The 22,166-nt window shown below is 38.8% G+C and overlaps 1 pseudogene; it reads left to right on the top strand.

The window, feature by feature from the left end:
• Window positions 1-5,627: 5,627 nt before the first annotated feature.
• Window positions 5,628-21,191, top strand: LOC114887582 (annotated as a pseudogene).
• Window positions 21,192-22,166: the final 975 nt, after the last annotated feature.

Here is a 22,166-nt window from a genome sequence, read left to right as displayed (position 1 = left end):
AGGTTAATATCAACAGTGATACATCATTTTGAGAGCATATACCCTTGACATGATGTGATGAGAATGGCACTTTACCTCGTGGTCTTCCTCCCCAAAATATATAACCCGTCTAACCATGAGAGGAACAGTGAACAAATTCCAAATGTGGACATTCTGCAATATACCTGGGCAGTACTCATCAATATTATCAAGGTCATTAAAAGCAAGGAAAGTCTGAGAAACTGTCACAGTTGAGAGGAGCCTAAGAAGAAATGAAAACTAAATGTAATGTGGTATCCTAGATAGCATCCTGAGACATAAAAGAGACATTAGGTAAACACTAAAGAAATATAAATAATATATAGACTTTAGTTAATAGTAATGTGTCAAATTGGTTCATTAATTTCAGCAAATGTACCACATTATGGTATATAGTATGTTTCATATTATGGTTCCTAGTATGTACCATATATAAAGTCTTAATAATAAGAGAAACTAGGTGTGGTACATAGGAACTCTCTGTTCTGTCTTTGCAATTTTTCTCTAAATACAAAACATTTCTATAATAGTGTTCTTTTTTTAAAGGGAGGTATTTGAATCTATATTTCCAAACAAAAGTAATGATCTCATAGGTAAATTCCTTTTCTTAGTGTTATCATTTCTAAGGAAAAAAAAACATTTTTATCAGTGGTTTTCTTTCTTCATTCATTCATTTATTCATTTATTGCAAGGTAGACAGCATGTTACTTTGATACACTTACATACTATGAATTGATGACCACCATAGCATTATCTAATGTCTCTGTCACTTCACATAATTACCTTTTTTTTTGTGGTGAGAATATTTAAAATCTACTCTTTTAGCAATTTTCAAATGTATAACAGTAGATACAGTTATATATATATATATATATAGTGTGTATATATATATATGTGTGTGTGTATATATATATATATATATATATATATATAGTTTCAAGTATATAACAGTACTGTTAACTACGGTCACCATGCTGTGCATTAGATTCCCAAAACCGATTCACCTTCTAACTGAAAGTTTATACTCTTTGACCAACATCTCCCCATTTGCCCTGCTCCTCAGCCCCTGATAACCACCACTCTACTCTATCAGAGGTTCTATTTAAAGCAGCTATGGGTCTACTAGCCAATTCCTTTTTCAGAACATTCCAAATTGTTCTCTAGATCTTATCAATTACCAACCAGGCTGTGTATTGTTTTGTGTCAAGCTAAAATACAACCAAAGCTTAATATTTTCTGAGAACTTAACGTTTACAGTAATTGGCTATTTTCAGGTAATAACTTTGGAATTATTGCAACTAACAGAATTGATTAGTTCATTCACTGAATGTCGGAGAAATGCCTTACTTTTCTTTCTGAAAGGTTGTAACATTCTGGCACACTGTCATATGCAAATTGGTTCAAAAATACCAAGTCAATATCAAAACTGACTCCAAAAACATGTCTATGTTCAACTGTTTTCAGTGTAGGTGTTTTGAGAGTATTTCATGTCTGCCTACAGTTAGTCAGCTCTGAATAAACTCCTTTGTAAAGTATTTTTTTAATTGTTAAATATATACTAATTTAATACTAACAGACATGAGTCCAAATTTTAAACTATTGAATTTAGGCTCACTTCTTCCCTAAAGCTTACTAATGTATATTGTTATAACTGGGTTTTCTCTAAATTGTTAAAATCCAAAATTTTATAAGAAATGGTTAAACATTATAATTTATGTTAAATTTTAGGTCTTACACAAAAGCTGTGAAATGACTGCCAAGACTAATTGTTTTCCAGTGACTCTTTGGCTAGGTTAAGAGACTCAGAATTAATAGGTGAATTGATTCTTTCCATTTTCTGCCCCTAGTGTCCTAAAACTGTTCTATTCATTAAGGAAAAACAGCATAGTAGGTAGGAGGAGCAAATGAAATTCCTGGCTACAGGAACTACAGTACTCTCTCCCTAATATAGAGAGGAAGTTCTGTGTCTACCTATGAGATGCAGTGAACGTATGTCCAAGAGTCTTCAGCAGATTTATCCCCTATTTTTGCAAATAGGTTACAGTTTTAGGTCAATCCAAGAGACAAATTAGAAGCACTTTATCTACTTACTACATACCAGCAAGATCAAGGTATCCAGTCCCTTAGAGAAAATACAGTTCAATGAAATTGAACATATTTAGCGAACATTTTGTGTAGTTGGAGCATTCACTGGTGCATACAGAATTGGTAATTGTATATGTGAGTAGCTTTTTGTTCAGTGAACATCTGTTTGCAATCCAAATGTGCTGGTTAATGGAAAGGGAGATAGCAGAGCAATGGTAGCATCTGTCTTTTGAAGATTTACCTTTGATATTTAACACACAATACAGAAACTTCCACTGTCACCTAAGCATAATTTCTATGCCCTAAAAACATTCTCTGTTTTAAAAATTCAGAGAGATTTTTAAAGAGATAGATGGGCTCCAGGCTAGACATTTACAACTTGCCTCCTGTTCACACTTCCTGAGTTGAGAAGAAGATGGGATCCAGGCCGGACATTCATTACCAGCCCCCTGTTTACATTTCCTGAGGCAAGAGACAAATGATCTCCGGACTACATATTTATGACCAGACTCCTGTCTATATTTCAAGATCTGCACTTCGATATAAGAAACAACAGGAATAGGGTAGATAACCGGACATTGGACACTTATGGCAGGGACAGAGAGGGGTTAAACCCTGTTAAAAGATCAAGAGGTCATACATTTCCCATCCTTGGGACAAGGAAAACATTGCACATGTGCAGAAAGGCTCCTGGGGGTCAAGAGGAGGGGGCACCACCCCATAGTATGTGATGCTAAGGCTGTCCCATAGACCTCTGGGCTGTAATCCATCTTGAAAAAAGTTGCGCACGCATGTTGGGCAGGGTCCTAGGGCAGGTCAGGTGTGGAAAAAGAAACCAGATAATTGACCAAAGGTAAACAAAGACCTGGAAGAACTGCCCTATATAAATGATTCAACCGCCTCTTTACTGCAGTCCTTCTCATTGGGGAGGATGCCCACACCCTTTCTCTCCAGGTGTGCATCTATGCCTTGCTTCTATCTTAACTGAACAAACTGTCCTCTGTGAACTCTCCCACTTATTGTTGTGCTATGTCCCTAATAATAAATTTTGTACTTGTTTTTACAGCTTTTGTGTCTGTGAGAAATGCATTTTTCACTGGGGCAAGAGCGAGGGGGTATGGTGGCTAGGATTCCTGGTTTTCATCCAGGCTACCCAGGTTCAATTCCTGGGCAGGGAATCAAGATCTTGCTTCATGCCACCACTCACTGCTGTCTCTCCGAGATCAGGATAATCATATGTACTCATGAGGAGCTGCTATATTCTCATCTGTCAAAAAGTATCTATGAATCGTGTAAAAATATGTGACACAATCCCTGTCCTTGCCAGCTTTATAACATATTTAGAAAGATAAAACTAAATAGCTAAATCAAAAAATGAACAGCTGAAAACATAGTTGTTTGCAAAGGGTAAACAACTGAGGAAAAAGTGTATGCAATTTTGAGTTAGCAGAGCTGGGTCTAAATGTCCAATATGACAGAAGTGGCAAAATGAACTTGGGCTAATTAACCTCTCTGAGTACTAGTTTCCACTTTGATACAAAAAAGATAATGTTACTACTGCATCTCACTGGACTCTATCTTAAAATACACATTGAGCATTGATGTGTAGGGAGTAAGACAGGGTAAATTGGTATCACCCATGCTTGTGACCTTCAGATACACAAGTCTATTTGTATCAACAGGGCTCTGATTGCATTCCCTGAGCAAGTAAATGTTGCTACTTGGAGATGAGAGTACTCCAGGGAGAGCCACAGCTGGTAGGCGAGCTACACTACCTTTAATCACCAAAGTGCATATATGGTTGTCTGTTTCCTTCACTGATAAATCCAAAGAGCCTGACACCAGAAGATCATTAATAATTAATTTTTATATTGACCTTATATCCTGTATCCTTATAAAATTCACTTACTAGTTCCAGTAATTTGTGGCCTTTTGAAGATCCTCTTGGGTTTTCTATACATGATCATGTCATCTGCAATAATGACTAAATTTTTTCTTTCCAATCATTTTGCATTTTATTTCAATTATATTTCTATACTAGCAATGGGCAATTAGAAGGTGAAATGTTAAAACATCCTCATTTACAATAACATCAAAATATTTATGAATATATTTAATGATAGATGTGAATGACCTGCTCACTAAAAAAGATTGCAAAGAGAAAATAAAGAAGATCTAAATGGAAAAAAAGAAGATCATTAATAAATATTTCTTAAAGAATAAATAAAAGTGTTTGTCACTGGAAGGTCTGTTACCTAGTTACCTTCTAGTTACCATCTCAGACATCTCAAAGCACTGCATCAGGGACCACAGCACAACTCTATGTACTGAGAGTGTCATATAATTGTAATGTTTTTCTTTAAGTTTTGTAGAGTGATTCCATACAAACAAACAAAAAAGTGCTGTTCTGTTTAGGATGACAGCAAGAAAAGTGGAAAGAGCTGGAACTAAGGACAAATGAAACTATCAAGGGATAGAGTAGGTGGAGACAGAGGAGAGGAAAGTATTTAACATTATTAAACTTTGAGTTGATTGTTACAAATTGCAAGCCTTGTTAGAATTTACTGAAAAGGGAGGAGTGCTAGGAAAGGAAAAATTAAAATTCAAACTTTGTTCTAGGATATTATCAGTAGAGTCTAGAAAGGTGGGAAGAGTGGTCATGGAAGAAATGAACAAAATCCTGAGTGAAGACAAAAAGACAAGTCAACTTACCTGAAGTAAGTAGACTAAAAAGATCACAAGTAGATTCTATTCTCATACCTTCCTGCTAATTCCTAATGTTGTTTGTTTATTCATGCTCTTCAGCAGATGCTGCAAGATCTCAAGCAGTCCTTCAGCAAGGGGTTCCTGAACCATGACACCTACACTAGATATGGAACTGAACGGAGATCAAAACCAGCACTGCAGGAAGGAAGAGAATAATGTGTCTTGTGGAGCAGCTGGAAATAATATTGCTCGAGCACTGAAAAGTCAAAATTGTTTGGAAGATGGTATAATTTGAAGAGAAGCTAAGAAGGACCTAGGAAACCACTGAAGATTATGAGTTGGAGAAGGAGAATGATAAATATGTCTTCAGGAAGATTAACTACAGTAATTTAAAAAAATATACTTGAGAAAGAAGAGGCTACAAGCATAAAGGTAGGAAGGAAGGCTAATCCAAATACACTAAGTCCCCTACATACGAACCTTCAAGTTGTGAACTTTCAAAGATGCAAATGTACGTTCGCGTGTCCAATCAACATAAGTTAGCTCGTGTGTCTGGTGTACATTGTCACATACATGCATCCTCTATGAGTCCTTGTGCTTTTGTGTACTTTACTGTACAGTACTGTACAGAGTACAGTAGTATAGTATGTTTATTTCAAGCCCAGGATGTCTGGAAGCAAGCGTAAAAGCAGCGGTGATGCAGCTGGTACTGCTAAGAAGCACGTGTGATTACGATGGAACAAAAGTGAAAATAATTGAGAGAGTGGAGTGAGGCGAAAAGATGGTAGACGTTCTTATAACATGAATCAACCATCGGCATGATTCTAAAGAACAAGGACAAAATCATGGAACATGTGAAGTCTGTTGTGCTGATGATGTCGATAATAATATGGAAGAAGCGTGGAAAAGTGACAGAGGAGATGGAGAAACGCCTCAATGTGTGGATGCAGGATCCATATTGGTGTCGAGTCCCGCTCAGCTTAATGCTGATTCAAGAGAAAGCCAAAAGGCTTTATGAAGACTTGAAGAAGAAACACGGTGAAGAATCAGAGGGCACATTTTTTAATGCCAGCCATGGCTGGTTTCATTGGTTCAAGGCTAGAGCCAAACTTCACAATGTAAAAGTAAGTAGGGAGGCAGCAGGTATTTACCTGAGCAGGTTTTTAATGTGGATGAGACAGGACTGTACTGGAAGAGGATGCCAGACCAAAGTTACATCAGTAAGGAGGAAAAGTTGATGCCAAGCTATAAAGCAGTAAATGATAGTCTAACTTTGTTGTTTGGTGGCAATGCTTCTGGCGATATGAAGCTGAAGCCTCTCTTAGTTTATCATTCAGAGAATCCAAGAACCCTTAAAAACATAACCAAGGGCTTTCTTCCTGTTGTGTGGAAGAGTAACCCCAAAGCCTGGGTTACACAGGCCATTTTCCAGGACTGGTTTTTCCACCACTTTATCCTAGAGGTAGAGAAACATTGCTTGGAGAGAAGGATGTCCCATTCAACATTCTTTTGCTGCTTGACAATGCTCTGGGCCACCCCCGATTCATGGACGACTTTCATCCCAGTGTCAAAGTAGTGCATCTGCCACCGAATACTACGTTGCTCATCTAACCTATGGACCAGGGAGTTATAGCGACTTTCAAGAAATATTATTTACATCACACTTTTCCTCAGGCAGTAAAAGCGAGTGATGAATCAGGAACAACCTTGCAACAATTTTGGAAGGACTATAACGTCTACAAGGCCATAAAAACATTGACTTTGCTTAGTGTGAGGTTATGGCCGTCACCATGAATGGGGTTTGGAAGAACCTTTAGCCACAGTTTGTTCACGATTTTTGTGGATTTGGGAAGGTGGATGAGGAGTCCAAAGAGATCTTCAGCAACTTAGTGATCCTCAGCGAGAAGCTGGAGGTAGATCTGCAAGAGGACGACTTCATTGAACTCCTTGCTGTGCAACACGAGGAGCTTACTAATGAAGACCTGATGGAATTGGAGGCCCAGAGAAAGGATGAAGAGGGACAAGAGGAAGAAGTAACTGAAGAACCAGAGAGATTCACGATGCAGGAAATGGCAAGAGGATTTTATTTATGTGAGGAGGCACTGCTAGTTTTTGAGGCACAGGATGCAAACACAGAACGGTACACGAAGGTTGCAGCAGCCGTTCAGAACGCAATCCAGTGCTACCGTGTCATCTATGATGAGAAAAAAAGAGCTGCTACCCAGACATCACTGAATCATTTGTCCAAGGGAGTAGAGAGAATTGAATCCAGCAAGGAACCAGACCCTGTGCCATCAACGTCAGGCGTGAGTGAAATTGCAGCTTGCCCTCCGTCTCCTATTGCTGAGGATCCCTCAGCTCTACCATCTCCCACCTCTTCTCCCTCCTCCAGTCAGTAACTCTCTTCTTGCCTGTTCACTCGATGCCAGCCCCTGTATGCCACCTGTTGTACTGGACTACTGTACTTTTCAAGGTACTGTGCTCTAAGATTAAAAATGTTTTCTTTATTTTTTGTTTGTTTTTTATGTATTATTTGTGTGAAAAGTATTATAAACCTATAACAGTACAGTACTCTATAGCCGATTGTGTTAGTTGGGTACCCAGGCTAACTTTGTTGGACTTACAAACAAATTGGACTTATGAACTTGCTCTCAGAATGGAACTCATTTGTTCATAGGGGAATTACTGTAAAGGAAAAGGATTCATGATTAGAGCAATGAGGGAAAATAAAGGAAGTAGTTATGAAGAGACACATTCTAAAGGAAGTGTAAATATACTTTATATTTACAAAATTACAGAATGAAATTAAAGATGATGGCATGATATTACTTCTGAAAATGCATATATTTAAAATAAAGTTGAGAGAAAAGACAGTATTTTTCATAGTTTTAGAGACACATTCTATAATTTGCTATTCACTGGACTGCAACAGATGTTTAATTTTTTTTTTTTTTTTTTTCGGTACGTGGGCCCCTCACTGTTGTGGCCTCTCCCATTGCGGAGCACAGGCTCCGGACGCGCAGGCTCAGTGGCCATGGCTCATGGGCCTAGCCGCTCCACGGCATGTGGGATCTTCCCGGACCGGGGCACGAACCCGTGTCCTCTGCATCGGCAGGCGGACTCTCAACCACTGCGCCACCAGGGAAGCCCCAGATGTTTAATTTTTACATTGTAAATGCCATGTGGTCTCAAATTATTTGCCTTTTCTTAACTATTAAATACTCTTACAAAATAAATGCTCTTCTTGAATACACTTTTTTTTTTTTTTAAACTCTTCACTGAGTAGTAGGGGGAAGGCAGGAAGAATTGTAAGAAATTATAATTAAAACATAGAAAGGCTGGTTTAATTTGTGTACTTAAATTTCAAATATCTGAGTTTACTGGAAGAGATTGTTCATTCATTAATTTCAAGATCACAAATTTCTTTTTGACTAGGGCTGTCAGATTCAGCAAATAAAGTTAACAATGAATAATTTTTTAGTTTAAGTATGTCCCAGATGTTTCAAATATTTGTCATACTCTAATCTGCTAACTCTATTCCTGTCATGTAACTTTTTTCAGTTAAAGAAAAACAAAATAATTAAATATCCTGTGTGTGTGTGTGTGTGTGTGTGTGTGTGTGTGTGTGTGTGTGTGTTATTCCTAACAGAGATTTGTACATACAGAACATCAGTTATAGCTTCTATGGTCTCTTTCCTGAAGTCGTCAAGACAACGGCTTGATCCATTCAGGTAAAACAGAAACAAAACAACAAGAAAAAAACATCTTTTGGGGGACATGTTATTACAAATAAGAACAGTGATTTCTTTTTTTTTTAATAGGATAATGTCAAATGTTGATTCCATTCTAACCTGAAATACTATGCAACACAAAGCTGAAAATTTGGGAGCTATTTTAAGCCTCAAGATGCCAAAAAAGTTAAAATTTAAAAAGTATATGTTTAGGACTTCACTGGTGGCACAGTGGTTGAGAATCCGCCTGCCAATGCAGGGGCCATGGGTTTGAGCCCTGGTCTGGGAAGATCCCACATGCTGCAGAGCAACTAAGCCCGTGCACCACAACTACTGAAGCCCATGAGCCTAGAGCCTGTGCTCCGCCACAAGAGAAGCCACCGTAATGAGAAGCCTGTGCACCGCAACAAAGAGTTCCTACTCTCTGCAACTAGAGAAAGCCCATGTGCAACAATGAAGACTCAGTGCAGCCAAAAATAAAAATAAATAAATTTATTTTTAAAAAGTATATGTTTAAATGTTTTATGAATCTTTGAAAGATTAAATTTTCATATATTGTAGGAATTAAATTCAAGTTAACCCTTGGTGTAAGAAATAGATCCTTTGTCCCAAATGAATCTATCTCAGCTTTATAGACCTTTGTATTTTAATGTGCTGTGGATGTGATCTTTGGCTGATGGCATTTGGAAAAAGCTGGAGTTTAGTTTGAAATGTATAGACATTTTCTGTTTTGAAGACAGAGAGGTAATAATCTGCAGAAGTCTAGTTGCCAACAAGACTATTAAGGTCAGAAGAATTAGAAATTTAAATGCTCAAAGACATATAGATATAGTTATATAATGTAAAATAAACTTGCTAATGGCTTACAAGGCTGGGCTGAAGGCTTGAATCATTTAAACACATCAGCATACATTGCAAATCTGAATAATTTATTTTCACAGTTGAGCTTTGCCAAAAAAACAGCTTTTAAAAGATTGCATAGTGGGCTTCCCTGGTGGCACAGTGGTTGAGAGTCCGCCTGCCGAGGCAGGGGACACGGGTTCGTGCCCCGGTCCAGGAACATCCCACATGCCGCGGAGCGGCTGGGCCCGTGAGCCATGGCCACTGAGCCTGCGCGTCCGGAGCCTGTGCTCCACAATGAGAGAGGCCACAACAGTGAGAGGCGCGCGTACCACAAAAAAAAAAAAGAATATCCATTCCCACAACTTTGTGAAGAGACTCTTACACCTATGGAAATAGAAAGTGATATACAAAGATTAGCCAAGGTTTCTGAAATAAAAAGATTAAAATACAGAGAAGATTGCAATTAAATATACCTGTATATTCATGAAGAAAGAACATGAGAACTCAGTGAAAATTTCCGAATCCCCTTTCTAATTGTTCAGTGTTACTCATTTTCTTTCCCTCTCTCCCTCTTTCTCTAGTTATCACTGCTGTAGCTGCTGACATAGGTTATCACCATGACTTACACTTTAATCATTTATATTCCCAGAAGTTGTATTAGTCATGCAAACCAAGAAATGGTAAAGCGTTAAAAGAAACTTTAGATCTGGAATAGAAGTAACCCCATAGTCTCAGGCCTGGTCATATACTGCCTGGCGAATCTGAGCATGGGGTCACTTTAGGTCACCTAGAATATGCCCTCCTGTAGCTGAGGAAGCTAAAACCAAAGGAGATTAAGTACTGTCTGCCTGTGTTAGCTTTCATCCTCTCATAAGAGAAAGGACATGAATAATTATTGAGTACCCATTGTGAGTTTTCCATCTTGCGCACGTGATATTAATTCTTCTAAACAACGATTCTCTCTGAAGTATTATATTCTCCATTTCTCAGATGAGGATATTGAAGCTCAGTTTCTTATGTTTCCCAGGTTTACTTACTCATGAAGGAATAAAACTGGCTCTCTCCCTCCTGATTAATTCATTTTTCTCTCCCTCTTTCCATTTTTTTGTTTTGTTCTCCTGCTTTACATTAAAACACTGAAGATGTGAACAACTAAAACCACTTAAAGGAGTAGAATACTATCATTCAAGCATTCAATTTCCATTAGTCATTTGTTACCAGAATACCAATAAATACCAGAATACTATACCTGAGTTTCTACTGGGCAAAACCAAAAAGGTAGTCTTACAGTACAGCTTTGGTAGACAATGGCAAAGTAAAGATGGCATGAGCCATGGGATGTAGGTTTCACATACTCATTCTGTAGAAAAAGCATACTTACCTGTGAACATACTCACGTTTGGAGACAGAGGGCAAAACAAAAGGCACAAACCGTACTTAAAGAGAATCATTCCTCTCCCCATATTCCCAGTTATTCTTAGCAGTGTCTGAGCTACACAGAGTTAAGACATCCTTGGCAGATATGCCATTAGTTATTTGTTAATTAAAAAACAAAAATGTAAATAAAAGTTAGAGAAATAATTTGAAATACACTAATGATTGAAATAGTCTAATCACACATTGTAAATCAAATATATATAATTTAAAAATAAAAATTAAAAAAAGAAATAGTCCAATAATTCATTATATTACTAATTTATTATTTGGGAAATGGTGCTTTTGCCATTAGCACAGGTCAATGAAATGGCATAATTAATTAAATTATATACTTTTACATATAATTAATTAAAATTATATTTCTCAAATGACTCTATAGCCCAAGCAGACTAAGGCCCTCACTGTGTTATGTATCACAACGGCCAAGGGCATGATACACGGGTATACAAACAAGTAACCCTCAAATCCATGGCTAATATTAGATTATTTTTAGATTTTCTCTCTCCATTCCCAGAAACCCAGGGATTATGCCTCTACTTACTTCCTCATCAAGGATCCAACTGGTTTCTTGGATATTTCTAACTCGTTTCAGTAAATTCTAGTTCTATTTATTACCATCTCATTAATTCAAAAAATGCACATATCAATGAAATTTCCAAAATATACCTGGGCAAGGATCTTACTATAGTCATCTTTTATCAACTGGGAGAGGTTGAGACAGCCTTCAATGTGTGTGCACACACACATGCACAATCTTTAATAGGAATTGTCAATTGCGTTGATATTTATCAATGAAATGTTTCTTACAGTTAGTAGAAGTGACCGTTTTGGGTGTATGATCATCCTTTTGTGATTTTTTAAATCCCCTAATCACTTGAAGAATGATCTTTCTCTCTTAAGAGACTGATAGAAAGTTAAGAATTTATTTAGCTATAAACAGCTGAAACCCCAACAAATAATGACTTAACATAATAGATGTTTGATCTCAGACTTCCAGCTTCCAAAACTGTGAGAAATAAATTTGTGTTGTTTCCAAGCTATCCAGTCTGTGGTATTTTGTTATATCAGCCTGAATGGACTAAGAAAGTTGATCTTGGGAAGCTGGGGTGCTATTCTAACATATCCCTGTTTCCTCTCTTTTGAACTTTCCTATCAAGCCCTCTAGGGTCAAACAATTCCTTCCCTGTCTCTGACTAGGTATTGTGCTGCTGGTTTTAACAAAAAGGGTTATGCCCTTCAGGGACTGGAGTCAGGAGAGATGTTCATATTACCTGAGAGCTGCGAGTCTGTACTAGAAGGCAGAGCTGAAATTTCTTTTTCTCCTAGGTGCAGTGTCCGCCCAAGAGATTCCTGGGGCATGGTTTCAGGAAGCTGATACCCTACAGTACAGCCACCTCAAACAAACAAGCCACCAAGCTGACCCTAACATCCTAAAAGACAGGGGCAATGTCAGTTATTTCACTTCTTGCACAATCCCCTTGTTATTTGCACATCTATTAATGGGCATTTTCAAAATTTGAAAATGTTAAAACCTTCAGGGATGAAATCAAATTCACTTTATGTAACTTCTGAAACGTAGGTCCCTTTAGCAAAAACCTTGAAAACCTACTCCAATGCAAACCTGAAGCTATATATACATGTTATCCACAAAGGAACACATTTTTCTCAGCCTTAGGGATTACGTGCTTGAATCCCTTGGAAGTGCATTTATATTAGCTGGACTGCTCCTCATGATAAGAATTCAATGGTTCACTATACAGCTAGACCCACTGTAGATCAGTAAATTTAATACGTGGAATAGAAATGTAGTGTCAGCCTCTGCAAAAGGTATGGTTTGCTGTGAAAATAATCTGTGCTGAAGGGCTAGAGAGCTACTATATTTCTGATCATTTCCTCTAGTCCCTTGTTCCCAGTGACTGCCAGCCTTAATAATGTCATTACAAAAATTGTCTCCTGGGGCTTCCCTGGTGGCGCAGTGGTTGAGAAGCCTGCCTGCCGATGCAGGGGACACGGGTTCATGCCCCGGTCCGGGAGGATCCCACATGCCGCAGAGTGGCTGGGCCGGGCCCGTGAGCCATGGCCGCTGAGCCTGCGCGTCCGGAGCCTGTGCTCCGCAGCGGGAAAGACCACAACAGTGAGAGGACTGTGTACCGCAAAAAAAAAAAAAAAAAAAAAAAAGGCCACAACAGTGAGAGGCCTGTGTACCGCAAAAAAAAAAAAAAAAAATTGTCTCCTGGGAGACTACTGGGATTTTTGTTCTGCAATCTCATCTTATACAATTATTTGCAAATTTCTAGAAGTAAATTAGCTTACGTATCAATTTTTCTACCTGGCTGATTTAGAGCTATAACTAATTGCAATGAGTCTAAATTTTAATAAAAGAAACTTTTCACCTAGTCTAGCTCCACTAATAATTAAAAAATTCCCTTATTGCAGCCAAGGAGTCAATTTTGCACTAATGACTGGCAGGGAGCGAATTTTCATTAAGTTGGTATGCATGTGTATATGTGTGTGTGTGCAGTCACATCCACACCAGACAGTCACCATTTCTTCATCCAGTCTACTCTCCACCCATCTCCTTCTTGATCTCTGCCTTTATAAGCTGATTTGTATGGACTAACTCAGAGCTTTCAGCACCCTCTGTCTTCCATTTGGATTCACCCAAGGGGCAGCCCCAGCAGTTGCTCAAAAGGAGCAAGGACATAAGATCATGGTGTTGATTTCACTAGCTGTCTCTTTTCAAGTAATCTGTGTCTCTTGGTCAAAGGCATTTGTTCCAATAGAGATAAGGATCTTATGTGACTCTGTCCGTGGTCCTGTAATAATTTCTTTTATCCTTTCAGGCCTTGGTCAGGGAGATGGGAGATAGTCATATGGTTTGTGATCTTTAAAATGCACAAAGTCTGGAAGTTTTTTATTGTCACCTAAGTAGCAGTGGAAGGATACATAAAAGAAAAAAACAGAACCTTCCCTCTGACAAGTTTCCAGATGTCAATGGGAAAGAGACTACAAGATGGCAGCCCCTGGGATTAAGGGAGTTCCTTCCTGCTGAAGAATTCATTATAAAAAGGAGATAAATTATTACCAAGGGGAATACCATGAAAACATCTACTCGGAGAAGAGGGTTGCCCAACACCAAATATCACAAAGGTTTTGGCTTTCAGGAAAGTAGAAATTTTCTTATATAAGATTTTCCAGGAGCTTCCTGTGATTTTTATGATGCTGAACATTGAACCAAAGAATATAAGTATTCAATAAAATTATAGTCTTCTAAATTAACCTGAGCATTTTATTGCTTCTTTGTTAATTAAGTCTTTTTTATAATTATGCTTGTGTTAGTCTGGCTTCCATGGCTTAATGTTTATACTCATCCCAATGGATCCAGGTTCTTTGGAGTCACACCTTATATAATTTAATGCTGAGTCATTTGAGTCATTTAATTATAATTAAATATAATTTAATGCTATAAACATATAATTTAATTTAATTCCCAAACTCACATAAAAAAATAAGTGTTCTAAAACTAATTCCTGGGTAAAATCCAGGAGTACAACCAATTCATCATTTCAAGATACAAGGATGACCCAAGTCATCTAAAAAAGTGGTTTATTTTAAAATCAAGTTCCTGAGCCCTGAGGGTAAGCAGTATGATGGGATGGTTAAGAACATCTGGTTCAGGGATATCAGGCAGATCTGGCTCCAGTCTTGACAGTTACTGACTCTGTGACCCTGGGCAAGTTACCCTCAAAAAACCTCAGTTTCATCACCTGTAAATAAGTAAATCTCTATATGGAGACAATAATACCTACCCCACAGGGTCATTGTACTTATTACATGAAAAAATTCAGGCAAACAGCACAAAATATGGCACTGAGTAAAAGTTCAATAAATTCAAATATTGTCTATGAGAGATGCTATAAAAGGAGAGCTGAGACTGAGTGACATCCAGGAACACCATCCTACCTCCCAAAGCATCTCTGTTATCTAATTTCTGTTTTGGGACTTTAGGTAAGATTCTATCTGAAGAGAGTTTTTCACTTTGTAAAAGAAAAAATGATGAAAATTAATACTTCAAGAAAGTAATAATAACAAACATTCCTTGAGTATATGTAGGCACTATTCTGAATGGTCTCTGTGCACTAATTATTTAATTTTCACAGCACATTCTTGATAGGTACAATTACCTACAATTTATAGAAGAGCAAACTGAGGCACAGAGAAGCGATGTAATTTGATCGTCTACGCACCTAATAACCTGAAGTGCCAGGACCTGGAACCAGGAATACCAGCACCAGAGCCCACACACTTAGCTCCACCACTAGCCTGTCTTTCTGAGTATAAGTCATTCTCTACAGGCCCCAAATTCCTCTTTCTCCGTAGCGTTTTGAAGGGAAGGATTACATCATTCACCTCATTGTCTAAAACAGGATATGGACTGGCTATAAAAGACTTGAAAAGATAGCTATCCAGGAACAAACGATGGTGGCCAAAAAATATTTCCAGGAGCCTAGATACATGTAAGATACTATGAATTATTCCAATGTAAAGTCATAAACTTTAAAGTCAGGCAAACCTGGTTCAAATTCAAGTGACTGCGTATTCTCTGTTAGGACTTTCAAGGTGGAAATTGATAAAAACTCAACTTTTTACTGGCATAAGGATTTAGTGACTGATTGGAAAGACATTGGATGACTCACATAATCTAGAACAAGGCCAGCAAAGAAACCTCAAGGATTGGGACAGAGAACTCACTACCAAAAGAACTTTGTTCTCCTTTTATGTTTTCCCTGCATTCCTCCAGGACTGCCCTCAGCTCTGGGATTACATTCATAGCACTCAAAGTCAATGATAAAGGAGGAGTTTTCACTGTCAGCTCCAGCACAAAATCCAGGTGAGTGACTCCAATTGCCCCAAGGTGGACCACTTCCCTCCCTTCCTATCCAATCACCCAGTCACTGTGACCAAGGAGGTGCACTCCTGTTTCCAGATGGGGAGGCCTATCACTGGAAGAATGGTAATAATGAGAATTTACCAAGTAGATGAAAACCATAGTTACCACAGAGACTAAGGCTGTTATCCGAGATCAGGCGATTCTAGTCACCCTATTGGTTTATAAAGGATAAGTTGAGTAATGCCTGTAAAGCAACTGGAACACTATAGATGCTAAATAAATATTAGGTTCCTCAAGTTATAGAGCCCTTCCTCCAAGTCCTGGGAAGAGCTGATAAAGGACAAGAAGAGCTAGATGAGAAGGAGTGTGCGTGTGTGTGTTTATTTTTCCCAACCACTGTACTTTTGAAGTATTGGACTCCATGGCAAAGTTTCTTCACTCCATCCATCCCACCCTCGTCAGCTCAGGTAATGTTGTAGTGATTTGTGGGTCTCACTGTAGCTTCCAAGCACATCCGGTGGCTTGTTGCCCACGTGATCCACAGTAAGAAATACAACTTATATTTACAATAACCCTCATTATATATTACAAAAATGGAAAAACTTTTCACATAATATTACCCTTACTGGATGTGATTGATGTGCTCTCATAACTTGTGTTTTAGCCGGTTCCTTTTTTAAGGCTGGTTTTGGATCACTCAATTGGTTTAAAGATCCTTTAAAAGGTCATGACCTTTACTTTGAAAAAACACTAGTTTTGGTGGGAGTGAGGAGGATGGAGGATGGAGGATTGGGAGTCTGGATTTTCTCCCTCTATTAATATATTAGGTCCTTTCCCAGAGTTTTAAGGGTGCCCCCTTGTAGTTGGAGAAGCTGCGAAGCCCATGCTATTGATCATTTCCATAATGCATAGGTGAAATGGCAAAACGTGGAAAGACAAAACTTGGTGATACTCTCACCTATAGGAAGAAAAGCAAAGGCTGATTTGCAGCATAAATATTGTATTGGAGACCACAGGATTTGGAGTTATATGGACCTGGGTACAACTCTACTACTTACTATGTAATGATGCCATATAATTTAATATCTCCAGTCCTCAGCCATATCTTCTGTAAACTGGAAATCAGAATGACACAGTATCCTTCTCATAGGACTTTTTGGATAATTAAGTGCATTAACATATAAGAACTGAAATAACCTGCTGTATAATATAGTATGTAAATAAATTTCCTGAAACACAACTTTGCATTCACACTTTCTCATCTTATCAAAAAGTCTAGTGTCTGTAACTTACTGAAGGCTTCCCCAGATATGACCAGAAATCCAAGTGCTTACTCTTGTCCAAAGATTATGTTCTCTCTCCTTGTCTCTGGAGTCAGAGCTCAGATATGCTCCCTGGAGGCTGGAGGATTGGAAAATTTCTTCTGCCACCTGAAGATGGTTGCTGCAAAACAATACACTATGTTATATGGACTTCATAGCTAGTGTCAAAGCCAAAGGCTAATTGACACAAATTATATAAGACAAGGATTTCCAAAGGGATCCTCTGCTTGTTTCTGCAGGCACATCTGAAGTGCACGGCTAGATCTGAATTACCTGCTCCAGACCTTGCAACTAGGGCTGATGCAAGTGCTTGTCCCGGGCTGCAGTGGATTTCTCTGGAGCTGGAGAGAATATCCTCTATCCGCAGTGCTGTGCTCAGCAGAAAATATTATTGCCTTGGAGGCAAGTGTGGAGCGGATACAGCATAATGTGGAGAGAGGAAAGAGGAGAGAGGATAATATTCCTACACCCCCATTCAGGAATGTCACTGCTGCTTTAGCATCCTTCTACTTTCTGGGCCCTGTCCTAAGGAGAGAGTAAAAACTGCTCATTTAATTAGATATATATCACTGCCAGTTCCATTTGTCTTAAGTTCTTCTGGAAACAGGTTGGAAAGATCCCTAAGTAATCTGGAGGAGTGGGATGGAGGTTGAGTACACTATCAACTCAGATGGTTATAGCACATCAATGAAATTAGGACTTACTCCCATTTTGTTGTGTGCTATATCTATACTTTCTATAAAAGTGTAAAAATCTTGTCATAAATGTGTTGTCTGTGGTCCCAGATAACAATAGAAAAAAGCATGGCAGAGTGGAACGGACATGAGCTTTGAAATCCTTTATGGGTTTCAGTCATGATTCTGTCACGTACTATCTGTGTTATCTCAGGTAAGTTATTGACTTCTCTGAAATGGTTCCTTGTTGATAGTGATTCTATTGCATCTGCTTCATATGTGTCTTCTCTCACAAAATATAGAAAAGTATAATTGAAGCAAAGCATGGAAACTGCAAAAACAAACCAAATAAAGAAGAAAAGAAAAGAGCTTTGGTCACTGCTGTTGAAGGAGTTCATCCAGAGGACGTGATTGCTGGTTGACCCACAAGCTAGACCTGGGCAATCAGAAGCTCTTTGTCTCCTCTCCTTTCCTTGAAATGTATGTGCTGCCCACTGTTCTCATAGTGGGAGCAATTTTAAGGATACAGCCTTGAGAGAGCAATGTGTAGTTGAGACCATCTGGACTGAATACGTGACTGAACTTATCAAGGCCTTTATATAAACTTTCAAGATTCTAGTGGGTAAATGCAGAGATCTACTCATTTTGTGGCCCTCCAAGACAAGTCTTGTATGTAACTTTCCTTGCTTATTAAATGTGCCACCTACCAATATGGAGTGGTCTACCTCTTTTTTTGACCTCTCCTTTCCCTCTCTGTACAGGGGCCAGTTGCAAATTTTACCCAGGTTTCGAACCAAACTCCCCAGGTTGCAAACCATCTACTGCCTGATTATTTGTCATTCATTTGGCCACGTGTATGTGCAATCCTTTTCTATTAAGGGCAGTATTTCTCAACAAAGACACTACTGATAATTCTCTGTTGTCATGACCTGTCCTGTGCACTGTAGGATGTTTAGCAGCATCTCTGGTCTCTACCCACTGTATGTCAATAGAAACCTCACACTCCAGCCAGAGAATAACAGTAAAAAAATTTCTACAGACATGACCAAATGCTTCCCTCTATACTCATTTCAGAAATTCCTAGCCAATGAGACAAATATAATTTCCTACTAAATAAATAGAAAATTCCAAATTCTCATTTTCCTGGCTTTCCTTGCAGTTGAGGCTCAGGGATGTAATCCAGTCTGCTCCAGTCACAGGCACCCAAGCTGCTCTTTGAATCATATGTTAGTAATGCAAGAGATGGTAACTGCGCAGAGTCTATTCTCCAGCGGGTGGCGTCAGTGGTAAGGCTGAATCAGTAGTAACCTACACCATGTATCCAAAGCTAGTGCCATGGACCAGTGTTGATGGTGTCTGCATAGTATACTGTGGTGCCCATGACCAAGAGAGTGCAGTGATGTCTAGACCAGACAAGTTCTTCAGTGTCATTTAGGGCATTGTCCTTGGCTACATAGATTCTAACCATTTTCAGAGACCCTGAGAGCTGCTCAATAACCTTTGAACAAATGTTCTGCTCAAATGAGAGTTATTACTGTTGCTTCCACTTAGTAATCCTGGCTGATACAGTAGCTATTGCATAAATTCAGATGTTTTAGGAAGCTTTGACAAATGACTATGAAATATATATAATTGTTTCCAAGTGAATGTTGTAATACCCTCCTTGAGAGAGGCTGGCCAGCCTTTATTGATGTCTGCACGTTGGAAGAGAAACATCATAGATAGGTATTTCATGATACATTAGAGAAAGAGATGTTACTGATTCTGATAGATAGAGGTTGCTTTTAAAGAGAAAAGCTAGCTGGAAAGAAAGAGAAAGTGTGCCCTTTGCTATATTTTTGCATGGATTTTACAAGGTTCTTGTACAATATGACACTGTTATTCCTGAAAGATGATAACTGGTCCAGTGCCAAGCTCTTAAAAGGCTCTCAGGAAAGGCTTCTTAACTTGACTATACAGAGCAACATATATGAAAAGCCCCTAATCATATTTTTACCACTTTCTGAACAGAATGATGCTTTGGCTGGTGATTTTAGAATAGGAACTATTCTGTAGAAAACCACAACTTTTTATTCAGAGGCCTACAAATCCACTTCTTAATGCAAGATGCCTTCCGTGGTTCAGAGCTTAGGGAAAGGGGAATTGAAAAGATGCTGGGACATTAGAAAAAGGACTCATTTATCTCTATGGTGTTGTGCTTTTAAGCCAGGGTCACACACTCCTTAGGGGGCAGGAAGGGATCCAATAGCTACCAGCCTTGGACACCCTATTCTTTTCATGGAAATACACTTAATTCTCTCACTTGACCCATACTCTTGCTTCTGCTCTCCCATAAGAAACTTCTGATCTTTTGTGTTTTATCTTTCATTCTCAGCCTACTTGAAGGTTATGGTTTTTCCTTGACTTTGAATCCCTAAGCTTCCTGAAAATTAACTTGCCCTCATGCAGAGAATTTTTTCTCATCTGGAGGCTTCAGATGCCCACCTCTCCTTAGTCCAGCTCTATCCCACTACATCCTGGCACAAATCCACCAAAATGATGCTCCAGCCCACCCCCAAAATCAAAAAGGTACACCAAGTTTACCTGTGAGAAGGCCTGTTCCTGAGAAAACAAGATCTTCAATAATCACTTTGCTGTTCACATGAAACTAACACAACATCGTTAATGAACTATACTCCAATATAAACTAAAAAGTTAAAAAAAAAAAGAATGTCCAATGTGATGGTATTAGGAGGTAGGGCCTTTGATAGGTGCTTTAGTCTTGAGGGTGGGGCCCTCATGAATGGGATTAGTATTCTTATGAGACCTCACAGAACTCCCCAGCCCCCCCACCATGTAAAGATACAGTGAGAAGTCTGTGACCTAGAAGAGAGCCCTCATTTGACCATGCTGGCACCCTAATCTCAGACTTCCAGCCTCCAGAATTGTGAGAAATAAGTTTCTGTTGTTTTAAAAAAAAAATAAATAAATAAAAGGCTCTGCACAGAGCTTCATAACCTCTTCGTGGACTTTTTGTTTTCAAGCTGATGATGGAAAAACAGTTATATTCCAGTCGAAGCCAGAAGTCCAGTATGCACCACAATTGGAGCAGGAGGCCTAAAATTTCGAAAGAACCGTCGCCAAGCAAAATGTCCTCAGATCTTCAAACGAGAAGTTCACAAGCACATAGGAACTATCTTGAAGACGGAGAAAGTGATGACTTTTTAAGATGCCTCTCTCTTATTCTGGGTGGATTTTAACCGTGACTCTTGTCCTCTCCTTGATGGTATTGCTCTGGATTTGTTGTGCAACTGTGGCTCCAGCTGCAGAGCAGTATGTTCCTTCTGAGGAGCTGAGTATCTGTGGTGACTTGGAATTTGTGAATGAACAAAAGCTAAACAGATATCCAGCTTCTTCTCTTGTGGTTGTTAGATCTAAAGGTGAAGATCACGAAGAAGCAGGGCCTCTACCTGCAAAAATGAATCTTGCTCATTCAGAAATTTAAGGTTTTTTTTTTTTTTAAAGAAAAGTGTAATAGACATCTAAATTTCCATTCCGCATAGTGCTTTTTAAAATGGTTTCATTGGATATAGGGCTTAAAAATCACTATTAAATGCAAATAAACTTTAAAAAAACCCCAAAAAACAGGTACTTACCATCTCACCAGATCAGAAGTCTAGAGGTAGGATGGGCCAGCATTGAAGTGGCCATTCAGAAGTGCTACCAAAGACTTCTCCCAACTTTTCTGTCACCATTGCTGGGTTAGCAACTACTCTCCATGTGGTTGTGAGAATGGTGCCACAGCTGGAGACACAACAACATTCTCACCAAAAAATAAATAAATAAAAGGCATGGGCAAAATGGGTTTCTACTTACATGGCTCCCTTTGATCAGGAAGGGAGATTATTCTCAGCATATCCCTCTCAAACTTGCCTACATCTCCAACTCCCAGACCAATAAATATCATGTGGCTGGGCATCTTATCACCCAAACCCGTTTGGAATCCTGTTAGCAAGAAAGGAAGAGATGTGTTTAGATGTGCAACCAAAAATGCCTGCCAGCCTTGCCTTGAGCAGGAGTAGAGAAAGGCATGGCAGTGCGTGTGCTATCCTTGTTCTTTGTACATGTTTCTCAAAAAATAACCAGAAAAGAATCAGAAGTTTGGAAACAGAACTTGAGTTTTATTCAAAGAGGGCTCTTCAGTATTAGTACCTGTGTAAATTGTAGTATGCAGTCCCAAACTGGAATCTCCTACTTGTAAGAGCATGCCTTTTGTTAAAGTCCCACGAGAAATCATCTTTAGCTACTAAGACCAACATCTCTGCTCTTGTTTCCTTTCATCATATTTGTGCCACAATATAAGGCAGGAGTGACGGCAGCAGCAGCAGAGCTGAAGCGTCCACATGAAGATGAATCACACCAGTGCTTTTTTCTGCAGGACCCTGGAGCATAGCACATGTTGGGGTGAGCGCTGCATGTG

This window comes from Monodon monoceros, unplaced genomic scaffold (genome assembly GCF_005190385.1).
Source record: "Monodon monoceros isolate NGI ecotype Baffin Bay Population unplaced genomic scaffold, NGI_Narwhal_1 Super_Scaffold_7, whole genome shotgun sequence".
NCBI lineage: Eukaryota > Metazoa > Chordata > Mammalia > Artiodactyla > Monodontidae > Monodon > Monodon monoceros.
Note: the sequence above shows the minus strand (reverse complement) of the source record. Positions and strands in the feature narration are given on the sequence as shown.